General features: G+C 36.0%; 1 pseudogene; it reads left to right on the plus strand.

The window, feature by feature from the left end:
* The first annotated feature begins 79 nt into the window (after positions 1-79).
* LOC104590129 (uncharacterized) lies at positions 80-1,191 on the plus strand (annotated as a pseudogene).
* Positions 1,192-16,979: the final 15,788 nt, after the last annotated feature.

Here is a 16,979-nt window from a genome sequence, read left to right on the forward strand (position 1 = left end):
CATCGAGCAAAGCAAGTAGGAACCATTGTTCATACTTGCGTTTACAGAGACATCGAGAACCAACTCCCTCACGCCGGTGATGTCAGGCAAATGTGTCGTCGGGAAATGGCCTAAAGTACACGATTTAAAGTACGGGTATTAGTTTCTTTATCAAGAAACTAATTGAATCTTGACAAACTAATACATCTCTTCCTGTTCTTCTTCTTCTTCCTTTGCAAAAATATCTACTTTGAATTGGAGTTCAATTAATTTTATGTTTTAATTACCTGGTCTACTTTATTCCCCTTGAAGATTTTCATGTAGGAGGAGTTTTGTAAACGAAGAAGAAGAGAGCATGATGTTTTCCAAGATTTTCTTCATCCTGATTGTCACTGTTGCCGTTTCTAGCCAACATGGACTTAAGTCCAATGGTTCTTCTATTCTTATTGGTATTGAACTCCCCGATCACCTAAGCTTCAATTCAGTCATAGCTTTGGAAAATACATGGTGTCGTCTCACAAAGACGAAGACTTCTTCGCATAAACCAACAGAAGCAACCATTTTAGAGGAAGAAGATGGTGATGACGACAGAGATAAGATAGTAGGAGCTCCATCCAGTAAACCAACGGTGAAGCTTCACCTCAAACATAGATCGATGACTCATGGAAATGAAGCTGGGAAAAAGGAGTCAATACGTTAATCCAACCATAGAGACTTGACCATAATCCGGACCCTTTTTAGAAGGATTACAGAGAGGATGAACCAGAACATGGTTTCAAGGTTAACAAAGAAGAAGTCAGTAGGGCTGAAGCCTGTGGTTGCACCGGAATCTAACACAAGTGGATCAGCCGGAAGACTTGTGGCAGCTCTAGAATTCGGTGTCAGCCTCAAGTCAGGCGAGTACTACATGGATGCTTTAGTAGGTACTCCTCCCAAGCATTTCTCTCTGATTCTTGATATTGGTAGCGATCTCAACTGGATACAATGTCTTCCTTGCCATGACTGCTTCGAGCAAAATGGCCCCCCATACAATCCGTAGGAATCGTCATCCTTCCAGAATGTCACCTGTCGTGATCCTCGCTGTCAGCTGGTCTCCTCCCCTGATCCCCCACAACCTCTTGCAAGGCCGATAACTAGTCCTGCCCCTACTTCTACTGGTACAGTGATTGGTCGAACACGACCGGAGATTTTGCCTTGGGGTGGAGAAAGTAGAGTTTCCTAACTTTGCAATTCTATTTGAAGATGGAATAGTCTGGACTTTCCCTATTGAAAACTACTTCATCAGACTTGATCCTAAAGATGTTGATTGTTTGGAGATCTTGGGTACGCCTCGATCTACTCTTTCGATAATAGGGAATCAACAGCAGAACTTCCACATCATGTATCACACAAAGAAGTCCAGACTTGGCTTTGCACCCATCAGATCTGTGAGCGGCTTTGGTATGGGAGTTTTCATACCCATCAGATCTGTGAGCGGTTCTAGAGATGTTGGGGAGACGCTTACCACCTTTCTTCATCGGTCTCTCTACCGTTTCTCCAACCATTCTTTGCTGGCCTCTCTATCATTTCTCCAACCTTTCTTCGCCGGCCTCTTTGTCGTTTCTCCAACCAATTTTGAAGAGAAGGGTGGAATGGAAGTGCTAGGAATGAAGAGGAAGGTCAGCTCTCTTCTCCTCCTTCGCTTGTTCAACCCAGATTGAAGACTGTTAGACAGTTTTGTATGCCCTTAGCTTCAATCAGAATGATGTACATTATGAGTTTATTGTAAATGAATAAAAGTACATATTTCATTCATGTTCCCTTGGTATGTTTTTGTGTAATACCCTTAAACTGGACACCTAATGAGACTCGTGTTAGTTTAGAATGTTCACAGCCAGTGGGTCAGTCTGGTGAGACCTATCCCGATAAGGCTGACACTGTTGTGCCACCAAGTCGGTTGGGGTGGCCTGTCTCAGCTGCCAGGGTGAAACCCTAGGCACATACAGTGTAGGATTAATTGAATCTTTGAACTGGACTAGATTTCCAGTATTGCCCTGGACCTTGGAGATTAATGGGCAAATCTAGAAAGTTACACCCGACCCCTAAACTCGATTATGATACTGCAGTAGGTGTCGGATTGGGCTGTCTTTGATGTACTAATTAGTGAGATCCTTAGCGGGGGTCAAAACTTGGGTATGTTGGGACAGTCTGAGAATTCATCTGAGTGGGTGATCATAGTGACAGGATCAGCCCCTTTGTCGGACAAAGGTAATGATCGGGGATGCACTTTCACTGATGGAAACCAAGATTCCTGGTAGCCGATTTCAATCATTGAGATTTGTTTTTGCAAAATATATTTTATATGAGATATAAAAATATATATATATTATGGTTTCTAAAATGTTTGCAAAAGGTTTTAATTCCCGGGATCCATATAAGTAGAGGGTGCAACACTGTTCTTTGTAGCCGAAGGAGATGTCACCTCTTGTCGGGTAGTGTTTGATCATTATGGGCTGAGAGGTTGTGTGTAAGATCATTGAGGATAATACCTGATGGGCTAATCTTGCATCTGCCCACAGTCCTTGGGTGTTATAAGGTGGTTTGGCCCAGGGACCACTTAGGGTAAGTGTTGGGCCCATGGAGCCCATGTGATGGGTTTCATGGGGTGAACTGTCCATAGTAGTGTATTCGGCTAGGCCTTGTAGCAAAGGCTGGGCCGAACCCATGTGACTGATGTGTAGATCAATGTTTGGGTTTCACGCCATACAAGAAAGCCCAACTAGGTAGCAGTTTGGAAGGGTAAATAAGTGCATAACCTTAATGGGCCTCAAGCCCATTTCGAACTGGGCTAATTTAATGAGTTAAATATGGGGCGAATTCTGAGATAGATTAGCAGATAGGATAGGGTCTCAACCCTATCCACTCAGAGAGTCCAGATCTGAATGTGAATGTGATTCAGATCTAGAAACCTCCTAATGAGGTTAGGAGAAGGCTGATCTAATCTGCAGATAAGATAAGGGTTTATCCTTATCACCTAAAGGGATGTCTGATCCAAATATGATTTGGATCATTAATTTCTAATTGGATTAGGAGTTAATCTTTTAGGGTTACAAAAGAAGGAAGAGGCGGCAGCCTTTAGAAGACACATACTCACATCCTCTTCAAAGCTGAAATCACAAAAGAAAGAATTAAGCAACCATGCAGAATTCTTTATTGCCGCCTCCTCTTCTTGCTGCCTACCTTGCTAGTTCGATCTCCAGTTGTGGGTGAAGTCAAGATTTGATCTTGATATCAGTTCTTTATGAAATGATTGATAGGAAGCTGTGCTCACGTGCCATCCTGTTGTTTTTGCGAAGGATAAGGTTCTTGGAGAAGAACACTGTTGATTCTGCTCCATCCTGCATTGCGCCATCTTCAGTAGGAGCAATCTTTGGATCATTCCTTGGGCGTGAACACCTCAATTGAGAGATAATATTTCTCTATATCAGGTATACCTCTCTCCTACTCTTTTTTCGTAGCTGGTTTAGTTTATGGTTCAAGATTGATCATTGAAAATATGATTTTCTAAATAGGGAATGCGATTCTCAGTTGAAGGGAGAGAAAAATTTTTGAAATTCGCCCCATTTAATTCTACAAGATTTGGGCGTCCATACGATGGATCTCTCATCCCTTCAAAAACATCATTTGTTCAACCCAGAACGAAGACAACAGGAGATTAGGGAAAGGGAATAAGAAGGGCATTTCGTAAAGGGTATTTTTGAAATTTTTAACCTGCATGTGAGTTTCTAACTGATGGAAATCTAATGTCGGGTACCAAATTGTCACAAATTGAGAATTCGGGTACCAAATTGTCCCAAATTGGAAGTTCGGGTACTAGATTGTCACGATTTAAAGTATAGGTACTAAATTGACACTCAGCCTAAAGTACAATATACCTATCCTGAATTTTCGCTAATGGTGGCTTAGTTGTTGTTCTTTTCTAGCTATACATTCCCAAAGGAAACCGACATTTCCTTAATGGGTCTCATGATGCTTGTTTGTACTCTTCCACTTACTTTGATATACTTCCCCAATGGGGGTGGAATGTTTTGTGGCCCATCCATGGATCCAGATTTTGTGGAGGGAGAAGAGTTTGAAAGTACTATTTACTGGAGCAAGATTTCAATCTACAGGAAACTATATAATGGATGGATCAAACTATCAAAGCCGACCGACTCCAACAAAAGCTAAGAAGATGCTCTCTGCTACTGTAGATAAGTAATGGTAAAATACTAAAATTTAAGGCAAACATTAACTCTTTTCTTATTCGCTGATGGAGTGATGGGTCATCTTTAATGTTTACAACATACCTACTGCTATTGATGAACTCGGTAGTGAAGGGCTCCATACCTACTGATGAACTCGGTACAATGGAACTCGATCAAAATCCATTGTACGAGTAGTGTAGTGTAGTGCCTTGTTTCAATTCTAATTTCCACAGAATTTTGTGGAGGGTAATTGGTAAGTAGCTAAATTTGAGCATCAGATTCCAGACTCCAAAGCATTGCACTAGTCATTTTGCCAACTGGTGTCCACTTACACTATAGAGATGAGAGATATATAGGATAGGCTATAGATGATCATTAATCATTCACAATTAACGATTAAGTTTGTTAGAAAATAAGAACTACCGAATCCTCAATTAATGGAATTGGAATCCTGCTTTCATTTTTATCCAAACCCATTACCCAAGACAAATCTGAATTCAATTCAGGTAAAGAACAAATTCTTCATGTAAAAACAAGTGTCAAGGTTTAAAAACAGTCATAAATTGAACATCATTTCAGATATTTATGATAAAATTTAAATGAAAAATTAATGACAAAAGTTGTTCATTAATCACTAATCCAAAATTGCTTGCAACCATTCAAAAACTAGGTGGCCTAATGGGCATTGGAACTTCATGCTTGAAGAAGAAATGCTGCCATGCTAATGACTCAATTGTCAAGAAACAAACAAGAAAAGTTTGTTTTAGATTGTCACATTATTTGGAAAATGCAATTTAAATTGTAGAAAAAATAATTATACTTGTAAAGATTATTAAGTTTTACCAAAACATCAATCATCATCACTTAATTAAACTTATTTCGTTGTTCCTGAGAATTCTAAAACAAAGAAACAAATATTAGTATGTAACCCAAAAAATTATATAAGTTATACATAATATCATGAAATAAAGTTTCACAAGATAACAAATATTACCTAATGCAATTTATTTATATTTTTTCCATTTCATCCATAGTTTCTCGAACATTAATTGGGATTGATTTGGACCGTAACCAATCTTGGCCACATATAAGAGCCTCCACCATTTTTGGAGATAATGAACTCCTAAATGGATCAAGTAAATGCCCACTTATGCTGAATGCTGATTCCGAAGCAATTGTAAAAATTGGTATGGCCAAGACATCTCTTGTTATTTAAGAAAGTATATGATACTTTTAAGAATTCATTTTCCACCAAATCAAAATATCAAATGAATCACTTGACATAACTCTCTAAGAAATACCTTGCAACATTAGATTTACTTTCTACACTTTCTTCACTTTCTAAGTATTTTACAAATTGAGATGCTAAGAATCTCCATGTATCTTCTTCATTATCATCAAAATCCATCTCATTAGAAGCTTTACTTGAACTTAATGCTTCATGTCCAACATTAAAATTTGAATTGCATTCATGATCATGATAATGGTAATATAAACGATTAAGAGTTTTCTCTATTCTCTTGGTCATCTCTCTAGCCCTTAAACTATCATATATTTGATTAAAACAAAATTTCACATATTTTAATTTGTAACAAGGATCTAAAACAATGGCAACATATAACAAGAAATTCAGATTTTCAAAGTTCTCTCAATATTTATCAAACTTTCATTTCATGCGCTCTACCATAGAATTCAAGAGACTATCTCCACTTCTAGACAAACAAACCAACCTATTTTGCAATGCCACAAGTTCATGAAAAAATGCATTCTATGTGACATAAAGAGATCCTGAAAATCACAATGTTACATTATAGAAAAGCTTAAGGAACTTCACAAAACATCTGGTGTTGTCCCAATTATCATAATTAGGGGGCCCAACATGCTTAATCCCTCTCCCTTTTCCTCTCCTATTCCCACCTCCACTCTCATCATTTTCATTCTCATCACCGCCTTCAAAGTATAAGAGATATCTTGGGTCATCCTCACCTAGCCGGTGAAAAATTCTTTCAAAAATTTCAGCAACTTCCAACATCAGATAGGTAGAATTCCACCTAGTCTCAACATCAAAGCATACAAGATTCTTATTTTCTATTTTCTCATTTTCAATACACCTTTTGAAAGTTTGAAACCTAGATGGAGATGATCTCACATATCTTACTGCATTTCAGATTTTGAGAATAGACTCATGTAAGTCTTCCAATCATTCTTTTACTATCAAATTCACAATATGAGCAGAACATCTTAAATGCATGAATTCATGTTCTAAGATGGTGCATTTCCAATCCCTAGTTCTTTTTAAATATCTAATTGCACCATCATTAGAACTTGCATTATCAACAATAAATGTAAAAATTCCATCAATGCTCCATTCTAGCAAGCAATCCATAATAGTCTTACTAATTGTTTCTCTCTTGTGATTAGGAACTTGACAAAAAGTTTTAAATTTTTTTGTTCAAGTTCCATTCACTATCAATCCAATGTGCTTGATTTAAATTATGGATTAATGACCAAGTATCAGTGGTAAGACGTATACATTGATTTTTCATCACTTTTTGTTGTTTCATCTTTTCCTCAAGAAAAATTTTCATGTAATCTCTAGAAACTGTAATATGGGATGTGACTGTAAACTTACATTGCAAAGCTCGAGAGTAGTTCTTAAATCCTTTCCCCTCCACAATCCTGAAAGGCAATTCATCAATTATAATCATTTTAACAAGCTCATTTCTAGCTTCCTCAACACTAAAGGGCACTGGTTTTAGCTTACCAGTAGTGAGACCATCTTCTCCTCCTTCATTTTTATGCTCAAAAGATAATGTCTTTTGCCTTTTATCAACTCTATAGGGATATTTTATGCATTGTTACTGTAAATGACTCCACATGTTATAATGCCATGATTTTTCGTGTCACATGTGTAGTCTTTGCCACAATAATTACATGTAGCCCTAGGTTCATCCTTATCCTCCATTTTAGTGAAATGGTCCCAAACTTCTGATTTTAATCTAGAACCTTGCCTTTTGTTTTGCTTAGTAGGCTGTGTCCTAGTAATTTAATGAGGAGCAGGGGATTTTTTACTGGATTTGCAACCTTAGAATCTTGTTGCTTTGAGCCCATCGCTACTAGATCTTCAACTTCATCAACTCCATGCACATTTTCACTTCTTTTAGGATCCATCTGAAAACAAAATACCATCATAAATTTATAATGATTATTGAGTTTCTCAAGATGAACATCCCTAATGTAACAAATTAAAAAAAAAGCAACTAATTGGTTATAACAAAAAAACTATATATATATATTATTTTTTTATCTAACATCAATAAAATTGAAATATATAAAATAATAAAAATATGTTTCAGAATATATATTTTTGGAAATATATATTCTGATATTATATATATATATATCTGATATTATATTATATTGTATTATATATATCTGATATATTTCAGTAAAAATATATAGTTTTTGTGCAAATTATGAAATTACTATAAATATCTATCACTATATTTCAAATATATATTCCGAAATATATCAGATAGATATTTATGGAAATATATATATATATATATATATCTGAGGTTTATTATATATTTCAGATATATATTACTATATTTCAGTTTTAATATATATATTTCAGATATATTACTATATTTCAGCTTTATATATATATATAAGAAATATACATATTATATATATAATATTTCAGAATATATTTTCTGAAAATATATTTAAAACCAATATATATATATATATTTTGGAAATACACATATTAGATATAATATTTAAAAATATATTTTCTGGAAATATATATCTGATATATTTCAGAATATATATTTTTTAGATATAGATTTTTTTAGATATTTCGGTTTTTATGCAAAACCAAAATATCTTTATTTAATAGTTTTAAATATAAAATATATTTAAATTAAAATCGAAATATATATTAAAATAGATTAGGTTTTTCATACAAAACTGAAGTTTTTCAGATATTTTCTGGAAATATATTTAAAACTGAAATATATATACAAATATATTGGAATATATATTTTCTGGAAATATATATCTGATATATTTCAGAATAAATATTTTTTAGATATAGATTTTTTCAGATATTTCAGTTTTTATGCAAAACTGAAATATCTTTATTTAATAGTTTTAAATATAAAATATATTTAAATTAAAACCAAAATATATACTTAAATAGATTAGGTTTTTCATACAAAACTAAAGTTTTTCAGATATTTTCTGGAAATATATTTAAAACTGAAATATATATTTTAGAAATATATATATTTAAACAAAAATATATATACAAATATATTGAAATATATATTTTCTGGAAATATATATCTGATATATTTCAGAATATATATTTTTTAGATATAGATTTTTTCAGATATTTCAGTTTTTATGCAAAACTGAAATATCTTTATTTAACAGATCTAAATATAAAATATATTTAAATTAAAACCGAAATATATATTTAAATAGATTAGGTCTTTCATACAAAACTTGAGTTTTTTGTGCAAATATATCATAAATAATCGGATTTTTTTCAAAGCTTAAACTTAAACAAAACACAAATAAAATATATCAACTTGTAACATGTATTAAATTAAAATAAATAAATAAATAAATAAATAAATAAATAAATACTAACCTTTGAATGACTGAATGTGATGCTTGTTGTTTGAGTCTTGAAAAATTGAGAATTGAGACTTGAGCTTGAGTTGAGAGAATGAGAAGATGGGAGTTGGGAGAGCCAAGTTCGAGTGATGTCTTGAAGTTGAGAATTTGAAATTTCAAAATTTTGATTCTTGAGAGTCAAATTGTATTAGAGATTGTGCTTGAGTTGAGGGGACAAGGGGGGCGACCAAGAAAAGGGAAAGTCAAATTGTATTAGAGAAAGAAGACTGAAATTTGTATATTTCAAGAAACCTTCTAATCTAAGTAAAAAATGACACCTAATTCTAATTGTAAATGGTTGCCTATTTGGTGTACAAGACCTTAGAAACTAGGATCATTTCTTTAAACTTTTCCAAAAAATGCAAGAAATTATCATTTAAAGGAGGAAAGGTGTAGGGAGTAGGACTAGGGATTCCTTGTCTTGCAATACTTGCCATTAATGTCATTCCTAATTAGAAGACTAGAAACTAAGTTAGGTTGTAACTAGGATAGAAACAAATTAGTTAAGTAGGAACTAAGTAGTTTGTAACTACTAATTAGGAATTAACTACTAAGTCAGTTCGGGTCAGTTTGGTTTCATTTTTATAACCCGAAACTGACCGGTGCTAAAGAAAACCCGACCGACTCGGGTTGGGTCGGATTGGGTTGGTCAGTTTGGGTCTTCTTATGAACAACCCTATCGCTAGACATTCTAGTGGCAGTTTTCTCGACTGCCAGTATAAAATTTAAATTGCCGCTAAAAGTAACTGCCGCTATAAAATTTAAACGACCGGTGGACTTCTTTAGCGGCAGTCAGTCGCGACTGCCGCTAAAAGTATACTTTGGTTTTTCAAATAGCCTATTTTTTTTAAATTTTTTTCCTAATTTTCTTCAAATAACCTATTTTCCCTATATTCATTTAAATCAAAATGAAATACAAAAGTAAAAAACATCAATTACAAAGAAAATCTAAAAATTCATTATCCATTCAAAACATTCAAATCACAAATACATCTTAATTTCAATTTGGTAAATTCTTGGTTTGTACAAAAAATGTTCTATTCACAATGCAATCAGTTCTTGGTTTGTTCCCTCGAGTCTCCTCTATTTGTGGCTTCAAATTGATCTCACAAAACATTTGTAGTTCATCTCCAATTGATGGGCATTCCTCAGTGTTCAAACTGCAGTGTTTCAGCTCTTATTTCTCACAAAGAGATTCTGATTTTGAGACGACAAAATGCATGCAGGGCAATATTCATGTTGAGTAGTTGCAAGGGAACCAAGTGCAGTAAATCCTCCAGAAACACTCTACCTGTTGCAGTAGTTTTTCTTTAGGAACAATTTCTCCAATACAAAGCACAACATCCTCTTGTTCATTTAAAGAAAGATGGGAGATCATCCATGGCAGAAAATCCTCCAGAAACACTATAGGAATGCTGCATATGAACTGCCAAACAAGTGACGCCTGCTCTTTGTAAGAGAGCTTGCATAAGCAAAAAAACCCGCATCATTTCAATATACAATCAACAGAAAAAACAGGATGAGTGGTGTTAATCACAAAAGGAAATGAACCATGGCAAGTGAAGCAATCTACTCTGAAAAGGCATGAACTGTGCTGGGTTGTCCATATTGGGTGGTATTTGGTCATTCAGATCATTTGAAACCTAGAAGGCTAGGACTATTTCACATCATAGTTAAAGATCAATAGCATTCAAGTAGCATAACAAGTCAACTGACATGGTAATCCACTAACTAATGAATAATAGAATCCCTGGTGTTACTATTAACCAAACATTATAATTGCAGAAATGCAATATCTAAATTTTAAGTAGCCAACTCCAAGATATTTGAAACTATAGATTATTTTATTAGAAATGGACCAAAAATGCCAAAATACAGTGGCAAAACAATAGCATCTTAATGCAGCATGTTCTCATTGAAATAACCAAATAAGAAACCAAAGACTAATTTTAAAAGAAACTTTCTTCAATCATACAATAAACTAGGGTGAACCACCTAACTTTTTTTTTTTTTCATTGAGAAAAGATGACCTCTATTATAAACATAAAAGAGCAAGGGTGTACATGAGAGGATGCTTGCAAGAAGAAAAAGAACGAGTCCACAACCATCACATAAAATAAATATAAATCTGCATACCTTCTCTTCTTCTTTCAACAAACATAATAAGTTTGCCCAATTAGTAACCAGGTGATCATGTTATAGGTTCATTATTATAAACATAAACACAACCATGCATGCATGGCATAATTGGAGTTGGGGCCTGGACGTACAACATACTTAAAGCCCGAGTGCTAGTACTTAGTGTTAAAAAAAAAAAATGAAATGTGGCTTCATGACTCAGGAAAGTAACCAGTGAAAACTACAGAACCTGGAAGTAGTGACTGTGTAGCTGGATTAAACGATTTCAATTCAATGCCATCTTCTATTCACATGACCCTCCCTCGCTTGCATTCCCTCTATTCTATTCTATGTATGGATAGATTTCTTTTCAATGCCTGTAGAGGCTGGGCTAGATTTCTGGTTTTACGGGTTCAGCCGGCCTGGCCTGCTTGGGTTGCATAATTATGGGAACTAGCTCGGAGCCTAGCTAACAGGACTGAGAATAGAAACTACTTCTCTAATCCTTTTCATTCTTTCTCTGTGATGCCCATGTGGGTTTGGCAAGAACGGACATTGCAATTCTGCACCAAACAGGGAAAGTAAACATGCAGATTCCAATGCCAACGGAATTCAGGGATTCATTGATCGGTCACATCCAAACAGACCCTGTGCATTAGTAATTCTAATGTGCCACGAGCAGATGATCACCATGGATAATGGCACTGATCTAAGTCTAACCCACTCTTATTAACTTAAGCTAGCTAGGTAGCTTACTAGGTTGGTAGATAAAAATGAAATCCAAAAGTTACCATTTTAGTAATTCTAATGTGCATTTCAAATCATTTCTACAGGGAATTGAAGAGAAGACAAAGAAGTTCAATTCTCATGTCAAACCACTCACAATGAATTTCAATAAGAGAAATTTCTTACCTCATGGCTTGCGATTTTCCTTGCAAATATCAATATCAAGCACTAATGTAGAAAGATGGGTGGCTAGTGGTGGTAAGCCAACTAACGTAGTGTTTGCACACCATTTGTGTATACCATTCTTTTTCCATTATCTAACAAATTTTTGATTGTTACCAATAAAAAAAGTCACATGTTTCTTACCTCTACATTGGTCTGTGTAGAACCATGACAGACTAGTATGATCCGTTTGCTGGTTTTTCTACATCCAGAACTCCCTGTTGCTATGGGTGAATTTGGTGTCTACAACAACACCATTTTAAAACTCATCATTTCCTTGCAGAAAAACTTCATAGTACTGATGAGAAATTGTAAAATCCAAACCAGCCAACTTCTTTAATATAAGAAATGACTTCTGTAAAATATAAGGACAAACACTGAAGTCTAAATTCACTAAGTTTAACTCATGTTCATGTAAATATCCCCAAGTTTGGCCTATATTTAGTCCCCACTGCTGACAATAGATGGTTGAGATACTAACAAACTAGACTCCTACCTTAAGCTATAATTTAATTGAATGATAAAATTTCTATTGTCCTGTAATATTTAGTAGATTTCAAGAATGAAGTCTATTGTCACCAGGACTACTCCAACACAATAGATTGTCAATACTCTTTTGCATAGCCTCTATACACATGGCTCTTCATTCTTTCTCTTCAATAAATGTTATTGAATCAACTCAAGGAGGAGGTGTCACTATCTAGTATTTACATACTATGATGCTTCACGTGGTGCACTTTATCCGTCGAGAACCTAACTGGAGGGCATATACGGGATTTTTGGGTGTCATTATGTACTGGGCATTCAACTCAAAATGGCCATGTCATTTCTATAGTTTCTTCTTTTCTACAACAATACAACCTTGGTGGGGCGTTTTCCATATATAGAGTATCAGGAGAAGTATAAACATAAAAGCTGCAGTACTGAAATAAAATCTTCTGTTTTCTCCTTTTTCTACTTAAAAATAAATATTTGTATAATTTTTTAGTATATGAAACTATTTTTGTCCATCAATAGCTTCCTACTTGGCAAGAAATCACATTCCCCTTATGAAGTCTATTTAATCAGCACATAATTCGATCAAACTAATTTGAGATAAAAGCTACTATCAAGTTCAAAAACATACATATGCACCATTGGGGTACTTGATGGGATTGATAAATCTTTATCACCACTGGGAGGGCTAGGTTTAGGCTTCCGCCCCTCTTTCAATGCCTTATATCTGCTGCTTCCCATGCGTTATACTTCTGTTTTTGATCAAGCTGTCAAAGGAAATGGTACACAAGTGTGTAAATTATTCAAAAAAGCCTAGTGATGACAATACAATTTGTCAGAGAATACCAGAATTATCACAACCTACAGTATAAGATACTTATTCTTTCTAAACCTTAAAACTTGGTAAGAAAACACCATATTAGCACTAAAAAAACATGGTTCCAAACTCACATCAGGTTGGAGTTCACCAAACTGGTTAAGAATCTCAAAGAAAGATGCTAGCAGCACAAAAGATGCTAGCTATCAAAGAAAGATGGAGTTCACCATCATAGTCGACCAATAGAAATTGAGGAGTAGGATGTGGTTATGTAGGGCAAGTTGGTCTTGGTGGGCTACAGGTTCAGAACTATGGGCTGCATCTAATACGTCATCAATCTTGATAGCTATAATTATAACCCTAGCAAGTGCACTAGTTATCAAGTAGTATAAAAATATCGTTCCCACGAGGATTTAACAAAATAAGTATTAGACTACAGTCTCCCTTAATTATTTGGACAATCGAAATTCAGATCCAACAGTAAGAACTACTGAAAATAAAAGAATAGAAAAAGAAAATAAAAGCAAGGGCAATCAATAACTGAATATGCAGCGATTTAGTGAAATCGCTAGGACCATTGGTCTGCCTAACCATTCCGACGAATATTAATGGATGAGATTAACCAAGATAATTTGTCATTCCCATAAGCTGAAGTTTTTCCAATTGTATTTAATATTCTTTCCCAAGATATATTAAACCTACTTCTATCAAGTCACCCCTCGATCCCTCGACTAGAGTTCTCAAGATAGAAATGCATTAAGTGCAAGAAAAACTTATATATTCAGATGAATCATGTGTATATATCCCTATATACCATTCAATTCACACCATGAATTATGTGGTCTAATATATGAATTACTCTCCCGATTCATTCATATAAATCAGTTCATGATGAAGGAAATAAAGCAAACAAGAGGAAAGAAAGAACTCATGATGTCACCCTTGGAGCTAAAATCCTCTCTTCTTCTTGCCGCCACCTCCTTCTTGCTGATCTTCTTCTTGAAGCTTTCTTGATGCTGATATCCTTGATTGCTTCAGAGGGAACTTCAATAATTGATTGGTGGATTCCTTGATGCCCCAAGCTGGTCCGCCCCACCCCCCGCCTTTATATAGCTTTAGGAGGGGGGGCTCTCTCCAACTCCTCTTAGGAGATTATCCTCAAAAATAGAAAGTCCTAATTGGTTTTGATCTAATCCTATCCTATCTCTTATCTAGTAATCTCAATCCTCTTATCCTTCTAGAATTACATTGAAATTTAAATCTGATAGGACTCTTCATTCTTGAATTCGAGTGGCCTGCTACAAGGCGTTTCTACGAATTGGGCTTCGGCTGTGAGCTGGGCTTTACTACAGATCCGCTTCAACTTTGGGCCTGATTTTGACTTCAGTGCAGGCTGAATCTGTCAAAACCCAAAACATGAAAGTTGTATATCTCGCTCTTATCTTTGCAGTTCATCTTGAATCAGCCCAATCGGAGCTCAGATATGAGAGTTAGGCCCAAAGTACTGAACAATGCCGAAACTGTGAAAAACCATCCGATTAGCCTTGTTTTCCTTCTTGCGACTTCTTTCCTTGCCCTGAATCAAAATACCAGAGTGATGAGTCCAATTTAATGTAAATTAAGTGTAAAAAGACTGAATATCAGAGATAAGAATATGATAATTTTTATTCACATCAGATCTCCTCACCGGCTAAGCATCGCATGGGTTTTCTTGCGTGCAATCTCTTGTACAACACTCCATCTTGGAGGTAGAACTTCTTAACCTTAGATAATAGCTTCCTCTGCAATTGGATATCGATGGGGAGTGTGTGTTCCCGTAGGTACTCTATGTACATCTCCTCCAGTCTTCATCACAGACTACTAAACATCCTCTGCTGTCTATTTATGGGATGCATTTATTGCATTCTCTTTGTACCTTAGTAGAGCCCCACTTCATTGTAGGTCAGTAACATCCTAACTGTTGTAGTTTACAGAATAGGGTACTTGTGACATCCCCTCAATTGGCCTTGTGAACTTCATTTAGCACCGTTGTCGCCTCTGATTGCCTAGGCACCTTGTCCTTACACCGTCTGATTCTCTATGATACAACACCCAGTTTACCAATTGGAACTTTTCGATTAACCTAATATCTTGTGTCCTTATGGCCTGAATTTTTAGCTTCTGTATTACTTCGTACCTCCAATCGTCTGCCACAATTTGTTCCTCATCTTCCACTTGGTCTCTCAAGGTGAAAGTCGGTTGTTTGTCGACCGATTGGATGGTAATCCATATTGGCTCTAGACTGGCTTGCATCTTCGACCCTAAGGTAGCTAGTGCATCGACGAACCTGTTTTTAGCTCTATTATGATGTTTGAAGTCTACATCCAGGTTACGAACTAGCTTTTGGATCAAGGTCCTATATGGTAGGATGGTTAGCTCCTTTAGCGTCATGCTTCTATCAATCTGTTCGATCACCAGCTTGGTGTCACCAATTACATTTATCTTTTTTTGTCGGCTTCTATTGCTTTTATCAGGCTGAGGACTAATGCTTCATACTCTGCTATATTGTGGGAACAGGGGAATTGAAGCTTAAGTGATTAAGCAGAGGTTTGTCGATCAGGGGAAGTTAAGGTTACTCTAGCGCCAACTGAGGTGTTCGTGTTGCTCCCTTCGAAGGTTAGGATCCACTCTCTACTTTTGGCTAGGGCGATCATGGGTATGTCTCTGGGAACCTCTTCTGATATGGGAAAGTTGGAGCTCGATGGGAAGGTGGCCAGTAGGTCCACTGCTGCCTGACACTTAGAGGCTTTAGGCTATGTGTACTCTATCGCATACTCATTGAGTTGCATCATCCACTTGACAAGTTTGCTAGAGAGAGGAGATCTATCCATGAACAACTTGATTGTGTCATTTCGTGCGATGAGCCTCACCTTTTGCCCTAGGATGTAATGCCTAAATTTTTGTGTAGCAAAAACTAGGGCCAAGCAATGCTGCTCCATATGGGAATAGTTCCTTTCCACTGGTTTGAGGGTTCTACTGGCATAGTAGATGGGGAGTTCCACTTTGCCCTCATCATCCTATGCTAGCAGGCATCCTATACCTTTTATTCCTATTGCGATGTATATTCTGAATTCCCGTTCGTCTTTGGGCGGTGACACGTCGGTGCCTTAGCCAGTGTTGCCTTTAGTTGCTCAAAAGTAATTTGATGCTCTTGAGTCCATTTGAGTTCAGCAGATTTCTTGACTAATTTCATCAACGACAGAGTTACGTGCGCGGGGCCGGGGATAAACCATCTTAAATATGAGACTTTTCCTAGGAATGTTTTTAACTGGGACTTATTCGCTGTTGGCGGAAGATCTAAGATGGCTTTAACCTTGCTTTCATCTGGATGTATCCCGATCTAATCTACTCGGTATCCTAGGAACTTTCCGGACTGTACCATAAATGCGCACTTCAATGGGTTCAATCTTAACTTGAATTCTCTGCATCCTATGAACACCTTTCTCAAAATTTCTGAATGCTGCTCTCTTCTTCTTGCCTTGACAACTATGTCATCCATGTAACGCTCAATTTCCTTGTGAATCATGTCGTGGAAAACACTAGTCATCGCTCTCTGGTATGTGACTCCAGCATTCTTCAAGCCGAAGGGAATCATCTTGTAATAGAAGTTCCCTATGGGTGTCCTGAAGGATGTGTGGGGTACATAAGCGGGGTCCACAAAAATTTGGTTG

Source organism: Nelumbo nucifera, chromosome 1 (assembly GCF_055504915.1).
Source record: "Nelumbo nucifera cultivar China Antique chromosome 1, China Antique-T2T, whole genome shotgun sequence".
Classification (NCBI taxonomy): Eukaryota; Viridiplantae; Streptophyta; class Magnoliopsida; order Proteales; family Nelumbonaceae; genus Nelumbo; species Nelumbo nucifera.